Below are 11269 nucleotides of genomic sequence, written 5' to 3'. Positions count from 1 at the left end.
CGAGCCAAACGAAGTCAGCACTCACAGCAGCTCCTACGAAAATCAATGCGAAGTGTGATGGAATTGTGAGACGAAAAACAATGCGATCATGCTCATTCAAAAACATGAAATAAAAGGCCAATTTTCTGAATTGAATTAAACCAGAAGCACAAAATGAAACATAACAAAACCCTAAAATCTCAATTACTCATGAAGCTAACCCATATCTAAACATAATCTGTGAGATTATTGAAAAATATAACATTAAAAAAACAAATTTAGTCTGTACCTTAATATTATCGATCGGCACTCAGAGGGACGACATAGATTACAATTTTGGATCAAGATCTATAAATTGATTCAAAGAGAGACGAAGATCTGAATTTTAAATTGATTTACCTAAATTTGAAATTGAATCCACGAAGGACAAAGATCTGAAATTGAAATTGATGTACCTCAATTCGAAGAATCTGGTTCACAAAATGATATTCCTCACATTGAAATTACTCCGAGAAAAACAAAGATCTGAGTTTGGAAACAATGATTCCATAAGTGTCTTTGTAGAATTCGGATTGAAAGAGAGAAGAGTAGTTTGGTTGATGAGTAACTAGAGGTTTTTGTTTTTGTGTGTTCTTGTTCGGTGGTTTCATTTACCCTAAATTCTACAATTGAGGGTTTTTTGCAGTCACGTGTGGGGCACGTGTTATGTTCTCGACGCTTTTTAACGCCGAAAATTAATTTCGACCTACAAAAGCTTTGAGATAATACGCATAGTATAATTAATAGTTGACGCTGCTAGCCCAGCGTCGAAGGTCCAGCGTCTAGAAAATGCTCTTTTTGTAGTAGTGTAAATATAAGAATTACTTGTTAATGAAAATGGGGTTACTTGTTAGTAAAGCTGGTTATTGGGTAAGCCCAATGATAATGGAGTCAGAGTCAAGCTTAAGGGGCTTTAATGGACAGGGCCTTTACCAGTGGCGGAGCCAGGATTTACAAATTGGGGGGACGGATTATGGATATAATATAATTAGACAAAAATCTTAACCAAAAAAAAAAAAAACAGGAACATTAATCTCATTCCAACTACTTGATCATCTACCTATCATCTTAGCATAAATGTGAATTAAACTAAAGTAAACTCAATACACAAATTCAGATTAACAACCTATACATTCGAATTTTACTACAAGTCATTTTGCAAACAATCAAAAATACCTAAAATTTCTATAAATTTAAACAAAAAATTAAAAATCAAAGCATCCCTCAAAAATACGATAAACCCATATCAAATTAACAAACACCCAAAAAAAATTAGGTTATTAGGGTTTATAGAAAACAAACTTTTAGAAGATCTGAGGGTTTTGAGAACAGCCTTGTAACCAAGAGTGTGCTTTCCACTCTTCATAACAAGAGCCAATATGTTGTTGATGCTCTCATGAGTCTTCTTTTGCGATTCAACCCAACATTCAAGTTTCAATTCTTAAGAGAAATACTAGGCAATGCAGATTTAAAATGTTGCTCTAGACATGATAATATATTAAAACCCGGGTACAAAACTCAATATTGATGAAAAAATTATTAAAAACTATGCAGTATATATAATGACAAACATGCAGTAAATATACCTACATAAACCTCTTATTTCTCGATCTCTTTCTTTATGATGGGAAATTCTTCAAATGATGCTTAACTGATGAAATTCACAAAAATAACAAATCAGTCTTTTCTTTTAGAGAACCCCATATTAATCTACAAAAATGTTATAATTTTAATTTTTTGGGTACATTTACCGATTTTCAGTAAATTAGATGGGTTCGTTGACAAATTAAAAGGGCAAATTCAGCGAAACACGAATTTTGAGCAGAGAACTTTACCTAATTGCGAGGATGAAAGCTTCGGCACATTATATGGTTCACTGATTGAAATTCGACATACCTATTTCACCAAATTGGAACGAATTTGTAGTTTAGGGTTTTTCAAGCAAAATTTCGACATTGATATTGACAGAACTATTTCACCAAAATTTCGAAATTAATATTGATATACCTGTTTCACCTGAGAAGCTGATTCATTGCAGAATGGAAGGCTCAGAAGCCGCTTCAATGGAGAATTTAAAGTACGGCTTCAATGAATAATTCAAGGTACGACTTTATGGAGAGGAGGGAGGAGCGAGGTTGAAGAAGAGAAATGAACGAGCGTCGAGCGGCTTGCAGAAGAGAAATGAACGGGCCACCTTTTTTTTTTTTTTTTCTTTTTTTCTTTTTTTCTTTTCTTTTTTATTTAATTTTTTTTTTTAAATTGGGGGGACAACTGTCACCCCATGTCCCTTAATTGGCTCCGTCACTGCCTTTAACGGATAGGGCCCTTATTAGGTAGGGTCAATATCGGGCCAAAATGTTACTTAGTGTTTCGGGGTTTTCTGATGTCCTGCGGGAGAGTTACAATTCCGGGACTAGATCCGTGCGCCTGTACCTGCAAAACAACGGAGACTCCGGGTGGTGGGAGCTCCGCCTCCGACGGTCAAGTTAGTACTTGTTTTAGGAAGTAAGTGCGGAAAAGTAAAGGTGGGAGATCTGGTCCCTCGAGGTGAGGAGTGATCAATGTGTTTTGGCTTCTCTCGGTGAGAGTAATTAATTGCTAAATCCCCTTTAATGAGGATTAATTAATGTATTTATAGCCTTGGGAAGCGTGCCTAATTCTAGGGTTTTTGGTAAACCCTAGATCTGACTGGGCTTCTCCCGGAAAGTGGGCTTAGGTGGCCTCCTTCCAAGCTAGCAATCAATAGGCCACATGGCGTGGCTTGACTGGTCCATGGTGGACAAATGGTTGTGTGCCATGTGGCAGGCCCTGAGGGGTCCAAATAGAGGACACTTGGCAAGACATGATTGGCCCACGTGTCGTACAGTGATTGGGCGGGGAAAACCCCCTAAACATTTGCCCCTCACAGGTGGCACGTGACTGGTCACATGTCACCTGTGACAGGTGTCGGCCTGTAACAGGCGGCGGCCTGCTACAGGTGTCGTCCTGCGATTGGCCAAACGTTTTTCTCGCTTAATCTTTTGAATTTGGAAGTGACCCTTCGTATTCTCATTTTGCCCTATATAAGGGTATGTTGACCAGGTCTTTTGTTCCCATTTGCGAACTTTGCAAGAGAACTCTCGGACCCCTGAACTTGAGCTATGATTTCTTGGACAACTGACTTCACCAACCGCCTGCTTTTTAAACGCTTGTTCAATCAAGCACCCTTTCAGAACTTAAGTTTCAGGTAATGGTTTGTTCCTTTATCCTTTTCTGCTTCGATTTTGCACTTTTTTCTTTCTTTTTGAAAATGAGGCCTCAAAAGCATCCGGCACGGCCTAGGTTAGCAATCAGCCGGTCACCGGGGACGGCTGAGTCTAGGACTAGGGGTGCCGACTGCCCTGCGGTACTTCAAACTTTGCGCAAGTCCCAGAATCCAACTGTCTTTGTATCTATGCATGACAGTATGGCAAGAACAAAAAGAACAAAGAGGATTGAAAGATCTGATGGCTCTTCATTCCGGGTTCAAATTAGTGAGCTGTCGGACTAGACGCCTGACACCGCAAGGACCCGAGGCAGCTCTGCTGCCGAGAGCTCTGAGGAGGGGGCCAAGGTGGTCCCTTCCCATTTACATTTGACTTAGCTGGTCAGCAATCGGCTCCTTCTGAAGAAGAGGGGTCGGCCCCCTCAGGGAGAGGGGAGTCGGACTCCTCTGATAGTGAGTCCGAGGCCAGTTCTTCAAGTCGCCTTTCTCTAAGTTCGGAAGAGAGGCATTCTCGCTTAGATGAGGCGAGACTATCTCACTCAGTCGAAAAAGGGGTTGACTGGTCAGAGCCATCTTCCTCCCATAGGGAGTTGAATACCCCTTATTACTGTCACGTCCAAAAGGGCCGAATCAAGGCCATGAAAGAAAGAATAGAGACTTTTCTGTTGGACCATGTGATGGGTCCGGATTTTCAATTATTCGTGCCGGATGCTGAAGATGCAATCGTCTGGCCCGAGGGGTCCAATTACGGGGACGCCTACTTTGGCTGTTACGAGGCGGCCATTAAGGCCGGCCTTCGATTTCCCTTGCAGCCGGTCGTTCAACAAATCCTCGATGGGTACGAGATGGGGCTATGGCAGTTAGCCCCTAATTCCTAGTTTCACATCCTTGGCTATGTAGCCGGATGTGAAATGCATGGGGTGGAGCCGAATTTTGAGGTGTTCGCCCATATGAATTATTTAAGTCGAACCCCCAAGGCCAGTGGTACCGTCTGATACCAGCTAACGAGCCACAAAGGCTATCTGATGACTAGGGGAAGGAGAACAAGTGGAAGGATTGGAGAAACACTTTCCTCCTAGTCTCCAGCCCTGATAAACTCCTGAACAAGCGGTATAATAGGTGGAACAAGGATCCACTTCTTCTTGCAGGCGGCCGTAGTATGCCGCCTGTTCCTCACCGGGCCAAGGAAGAGATCCTTGATCGAGGACTCTTCAAAGTAGAGATTAGGGCAAACTCTACTACTGGGGTACGGGAGCAGGTGCCTTTAAACTATGTTCCCAGATTTCAGTGGCTATACGATGAGTACTTTTTGGCCGCCTGTGGCCTTAGCAGTCGGACCTCCAGAGGTAGTCGGCCTCTTGTGCCTCTACATGCATTACTTGATTTATTTGTTCAAGTTTAACTAACTCTTTGTCGCCTATTTTCAGTTGAGGCTATGGATCAAATCTCTGCATTAAAGAAGGCAGTTGCCCTTCTTCGAACCTCCATAATGAGCCTCAAGCGGACCTAATCTGATTCTCCTGCCAAGGAGACGCCCATAGTGAGTTTCTGATCTTTCCAGTTTCTCTTTGAACTCCTCTTTTTGCTAGTACTGACTTTTCTAAGCTTCTGCAGGCGGGCTCGTCCAAACCCTCTTCCTCCTAGCAGCCGGACTCAAAGGTTTGGAAACAGATAGTTGGGAGTACGCCTGGCTCTGTCAGAAAACAGTCGGCTGACAAACAGCCGATCACCCCACAAAGTGGGGGTAAACAAACACAAGTCCCTAGGGACAGCCGGCCTCTAAGAGGTATAACTGGCTCCTTCGACCCTTGTTAAATTTTTCTTCCTTTGAAATTCTCCTCTTGTTCTAACAATTTGTCTTTGAATTCAGGCGGTCCTCGAGAACCAAACTTGGTCCAAATGACAAGTCTATGGTTAAAGCCATCCCTCTAGAGGAGAGGGATGCGGTCAAGGGAGTCGGCACCCTTGACTTAGACGAAATCATGGGTCTCCTCTCTGAGGTATACTTAGTGTTTCTGGGTTTTCTGATGTCCTGCGGGAGAGTTACAATTCCGAGACTGGAACCGGACGCCTGTACCTGCAAAATAACGGAGACTCCTGAGAGCTCCGCCTCCAACGGTCAAGTTAGTACCTGATTAAGGAGTAATTAATACAGAAATTAGAGTAATAAGGTCTCTCTAGGTGAGAGTATTTAATGTAGGTAATCTGCTTTGCTAGCGAGATCAGCCGGTTATTAGTGTGTTCTGTCAATTATTCGGTCCCCCGATTAATGAGGATTAATCGAGTATTTATAGCCTTGGGAAGCGTGCAACTCTCTAGGTTTAAGGTAAACCTAGGGCCGAACGGGCTTCTAGACTGAAATGGGCCTTGATGGCCGGTTGTCCCATTTGGCATGGGTGGACACGTGGCGTGTCTTAAGTGGTCCGTGGAGGACGCGTGGCGGAACCTGGTTGGTCCACTTGTCAAACGGCGCTTGGTGGATAAAAATCCCCTAATCATTTGCCCCTCACAGGTGGCACGCGACTGGTCACGTGTCGCCTGTGACAGGTGTCGCACGGTGACAGGCGACGGCCCGTTACAGGTGTCACCTTGCAGACGGCCGGGAGACTCTCCCGCCCAAATTTGAATTCGGAGGCGACCCTTCGCCTTCTCATTTTGCCTATAAAAGGAAGTGCTGACTTCGGTCATTTTCACATTTGAGAATTTTTGCGAGAACATTCGGACCCCTGAACTTGCTCTGACATTTTCGGACTTTTTTTGCCTACCGCCTGTTCTGACAAGCCGACTGACCCGAACTTTCAGGACTTCATCAACTGTCATCCGTTCAGGTAACTCAGTTCTCTTACTCTTAATTTTCTTTTTATTTTTTGAAATGGCACCATGGAAGCACACGACACGCCCTAAGTTAGTGATCAGCCGGTCACCGGGGACGGCTGAATCTAGGACTAGGAGTGCCGCCTGCCCTTTTCTGGACCCATCTTTGCCCTTTATACAAAGTCCGACTGAATCTGTGTCTATGCAGAACGTGATGGCCAGAACAAAAAAGACTGCTAGAATATCAAACTCAGACGGCTCCTCCCAAAGGGTACTCCTTAGCGAAACATCTGACCAGGCGCCAGATGTGGAACGAGGCGACTGTCAAGCTGACAGTTCTGAGAGAGGGACCAAGGTGTTCCCTTCTCATTTAACCGTGGACATGTCTAATTTACCTTCTGCTCCTTCTAAGGGAGAGGAGGCGGGCCCCTCTAGGAGAGGGGAGGAGTCGTCCTCTTCGGACTCGTCAGGGGACGAGTCCGATTCCAGCTCTTCTGACCATAGTTCCTCTGACTCAGAAGAAAAACATAACCGCCTACAAGAGGCGAGAAGTTCCCATGCAGTGGAGAAGGGGGATAATTGGGCAGAGCCGTCCGCCTCTTACAGAGAGGAAAACACCCCCTACTACTGCAGGGTGCCCCGGGGCCGGATCGCAACCATGCGAGACAACGTGGCGAGCTTTATTGCTAACCACAAAATGAGCCCGGAGTATTTACTGTTTGTGCCGGATCCAGAAGATACTGTCGTCTGGCCGGCTGGTACCAGCTATGGTGACGGCTGTTTTGGCTGCTATGTGGCGGCCATCAAAGCTGGTCTGCGCTTCCCATTACATCCGGCTGTTCAGCGGATTTTAGATGGGTATGATCTGGGGTTATGGCAGTTAGCCCCCAACTCTTGGGTAAACGTACTCGGCTATGTGGCCGGGTGCGAACTGAACGGGGTGGAGCCAAGTTTTGAGGCTTTCGCCCACATGAACTATCTCAGCCGGACCCCTAAGTCGGGAGGTACCGGCTGGTATCAACTAACAAGCCACAGGGGTTACCTCATGACGAGAGGTAAGGCAAACAAATGGAAGGATTGGCGGAACACCTTCCTTATTATCGAGAGTTCAGACACGGAGCTGAACAAACGATTTAACAAGTGGAACAGGGATCCGCCTCTTCTTGCAGGCGGCCGCAGCATGCCGCCTGTTCCCCCAAAGGCTAAAAGAGAGATCCTAGACAAAGGACTCTTCAAAGTAGAGACTAGGGTGAACTCTACTTCAGGGGTACGAGAGCAAGTACCCCTACACTGCGTCCCGAGCTTCAAGTGGCTCTATGATGAGTACTTCTTGGCCGCCTGTGGCCTCGGCAGTCGGTGCTCTAGAGGTAGCCGGCCTGACGAATACTCTGTTTTTTCACGCCTTGTTTACTTGGGATTTTTACTAACTTTGCTGTTTATTTCTTTCAGCCGACGCCATGAGTAAAATAACAGCATCTAAGACTGCGGCGGCCATGCTGCGGGTCTCGCTAATGAAGCAGTCGTATGCCGACTCCCCCAGCAAGGAGGCACCCTTGGTAAGCTTTGAAAACTCTTCCCCTTTAAGTTGTATTATGCATATACTAACTCTTTTTGTTTTCAGTCTGGCACTCCAAGGGCTTCTTCCTCGCAACAGCCGGACCCCAAGGCCCGGAGGACGACTGTTGCAAGCTCTCCTGGGTCTTCCAGGAAAACAGTGGCGGCTGAGAAGCAGCCGGCCACTTCTTCAAAAACCCAAGCGGGGCCGCCTAGATGTATGGACCCTTGCTTGTAAAAACTCACTCTTGCTTCCTTCTTGATTAGGTCTAACTTGTTTTTCCTTCTGCTTAATGCAGCCGGCCCCCAGGGACTTGACTTGGTTGAGGTAGCCAAGTCAATGGTTAAAGTAGTTCCTCCCTCTGACAGGGAGGCGGTCAAGGGTGCCGGCACCCTTGACCTCGATGGAATTTCGGGGATCCTAGCTGAGGTATACCCTTTTGAAGTTCCAGGACGCCTGTTAACCCCTATGATTGGAAACTGACGCCTGTTTTTCTTTGTACTTAGGCCCTGCTCCGAGTCAACAGCCTTCGCAAGCCGATTGATCGAAAAAACAAAGAGGTAAAGGCCGCAAAGGCTATGGCCGCCTCCAGCTGTGATAAAGCAATGTTTCAAATTGCCCAAAATGAAGTACTGACCATTGATCTTCTTTATTATCAGGCGCAGGCGACCGCCGCTGTTCGGGCTCAGCTAGAGGCGGCCCAAAAGAAGGTTGACGAGCTGGAGGGGACCGTCACCAAACTTAAAGCCGAGCTGAAGCCCCTTCGTCAGAAAATGCACTCTTACGAAGCCATGGAGAAATCTTTGGCTAACGTAAAAGAACGCCTGGTGAACCAGGAGAAGAGTCTTACCCAAGAGCTCTCGGACAAGGCCGAGCAAGAAAAACAAGAGCTCGTCCGGGAGATGGTGGAAGACTCCGCCCAAATCCAACGCATGACCTGGGAACGACTGTTCCCCAGTGCCGACTTTGCCTCATGGGAAAGAACGTACCGCCAGTGTTCGGAAATATATAATCAACAGATCCTGGCGGCTGCTGAAGAAGAGGCGATGGACGTTGCGTTGGAGGAGGAAGAGCCGGTTGTGGCGCTTGTGCCACTTGGGGGAAAGGCATCAAAAGATGATGCAGCGAAGGCCGAGTCCAGCAAGAAGAGTGCTGACCAGGCGGCTGCTGCTGATACTGAACTGCCCCCTTCTTAAGCTTTAAGTATATTTTTTCTTTTCACGGCCTGCGTGCCGTTTGCTTTGTAATTACCCGGCCAGGGGGCCGGGGTTTTGAATATTCTGCTGGTCTTTATGGCCGGCTCATTTTAATCAAATTTTTTGTTTTTGTTCAAATTTGTCTAAGTATTTGAAATTTGCTCACTAGACAGACTGTTGTGTATGGCCGAACGTTAAGACAGGTACAAATAGTAAGTATGCCGCCTATGCCCCTGGACGACTGGTTGTCTGTTTCCAGGATAGATGATCAGTCGGCCATTTAATCAATCGGTATTCGAACTCTTTATTCAATTTGACCAAGTAAATAGAATTACCAAGTAGCCAAGGAATTTAAGTAGGAAAACAAGCGGCGGGTACCGGTTGTTTCCCTTTATTGCCAATGTTGGCCTCTAATTTGTTATTTGTTAACCTAGCAAGAGTATTGGTTGAGAGCCTTTGTTTATTAAAAACAAGTGGACGACTCGTACCTTTTAGGCTCAGTACTAAGTTTGAGTGACTATTAAGTTAACATAGGAGTTACTTAGTCTTCGTCACAATCTTGATTGAGTAGTAAAGGTATCAGGCGGCGTAGGCCGGCTAGACCCCTTGATTTACCAATGTTTGTTGGCTATTTACTCAATAGGTTATCCAGTAGGAATAGGGGTTCGAGTGCCCTTGTTTGTATAAAACAGGCGGACGTCTCAAACTTTTTAGGTTCCATACCAAATTTGAAGGAGTGACTATGAGTTAACTTTGGAGTTACTCAGTCGCCGTCACTTTTGTTTGAGAAGTAGAGGTACCAGGCGGCGTAGGCCGGCTAGACCCCTTGATTCGCCAATGTTTGTTGGCTATTAACTCAATAGGTACCCCCTGCATTTATCCCAAGTAATACAGGCGGTTATCTGACTCAGATGTCAACTGCTACCACTGGTTTGGTTAGTGATAGAGTTATCCTTGTCTCAAAACGGCTACGTGGTTGCCCTTTGGGACAGTCGTATAGGTGCCGTGTAATTAGTTTATAGAACAATGTTCCACCCAAAAGGGAGCTGCTCTCTGCGACGAATTTCATCCGAATGGATGCCGCCGGACGCCTGCTATAATGTTGGGACAGGTCGGATTAGTTTTTAAAAGTTAGATCAGTTGACTAGGCGCCTGGTCTGATCATTCGGCCAGTGGCCTTGGTATGTTCTTGGTGAACGTATGTGCTAAGTAAAAGAAGGGTAGCCGCCTGTTAGTTACAGGATCGGCCAGGCCCTAAACTTTTTAGCTAAGTATTGTGAGTAAAATACTCGAGGGAGAGTAGCCGACTGTAATGGAACAGACGGCATGCCCCTGTTTTCAGGAAGTGAATCTAATGCCAGGCGCATAGCTTCCCAGTTTGCCTCTTCGTCATATAGCATTACTCGAAGAGTCGGCTCGTAGTGTTCTATTGGAAGAACAGCTTCTGCACCATAAGTTAGGAGGAATGGAGTTTCTCCAGTCGCCCCTTTTTCAGTCGTCCTAATGGCCCAAAGAACATGTGGTAGTTCATCTGCCCATAGGCCGCCTGCTCGTTCAATTTTTTTCTTGAGACCGTCTGAGATGATTTTATTAAAGGCTTCTACCTGGCCGTTTGCTTGTGGACGGCCGACAGATGCAAAGTAATGTCCAATTCCTTGGTCTCCCAACCAGCTTTTGAGAACAGGCGTCTCAAATTGGGGACCATTATCAAAAACCATAGACATGGGAACCCCGAACCGAGTGATGACGTTTTTCCAAATGAATGAAATTACATCTTTCGTCTTGATTCCCTTTACAGCCTCCGCCTCTACCCATTTAGTGAAGTAGTCAACGGCAACAAGTATATACCTTCTGCCGCCTGTAGCAGGCGTATATGGACCCAGAATGTCCATGCCCCACTTAGCAAACGGTAGTGGGCTGTGAATGGTAGTGAGGTCAGTAGCCGGACGGTGAATTAATTTGCCAAACCTTTGGCACTTGTCACATTTTTTCACCATCTCCATTGCATCTGCTTCCAAAGTAGGCCAAAAGTAGCCCTGCCGCCTTGCCCTTTGAGCAAGCATCCTACCACCTATATGGGAAGCACAGAAACCAGAGTGAAGATCATCTAGTATCTCTCGTCCCTTTTCAGGAGTAACACACTTTAAGAAGGGTTGAAGGTGCCCCCTCTTGTGCAGTTCCCCCTGTATCATTTCAAAACAGGAGGCTCGTTTTTTCAGTGATGCCGCCTGTTGAGGATCATCCGGCAGTGTACCGTTTGTCAGATATGCCCTGATTGAATCCATCCAGGTTGAGCTTCTGTCTAGAATTCCAATAGGATTTTCCTCGATGCTTCTCTTCTCCATTACTTCCCAAAACACAGTTCGAGGAGTATCGGAGGAGGCGGATGATGCTAATTTCGAGAGTGCATCTGCCTGGTTGTTTTCTGATCTCGGTACTTGG

The 11269-nt window shown here is 45.9% G+C and overlaps 1 long non-coding RNA gene across 1 annotated transcript; it reads right to left on the bottom strand.

The window, feature by feature from the left end:
- Window positions 1-1249: 1249 nt before the first annotated feature.
- Window positions 1250-2422, bottom strand: LOC110694461. The gene is made up of 3 exons (XR_002505867.1): window positions 2026-2422; window positions 1854-1914; window positions 1250-1669 (listed from the first exon to the last, which is right to left on the bottom strand). It is a non-coding gene; the product is annotated as an uncharacterized LOC110694461 (long non-coding RNA).
- Window positions 2423-11269: the final 8847 nt, after the last annotated feature.

The sequence above is a fragment of the Chenopodium quinoa genome, unplaced genomic scaffold, assembly GCF_001683475.1.
Source record: "Chenopodium quinoa cultivar QQ74 unplaced genomic scaffold, ASM168347v1, whole genome shotgun sequence".
Lineage (NCBI taxonomy): Eukaryota > Viridiplantae > Streptophyta > Magnoliopsida > Caryophyllales > Amaranthaceae > Chenopodium > Chenopodium quinoa.
The sequence above is the reverse complement of the archived record's forward strand: the minus strand, read 5'-3'. Positions and strand labels throughout refer to the sequence as shown.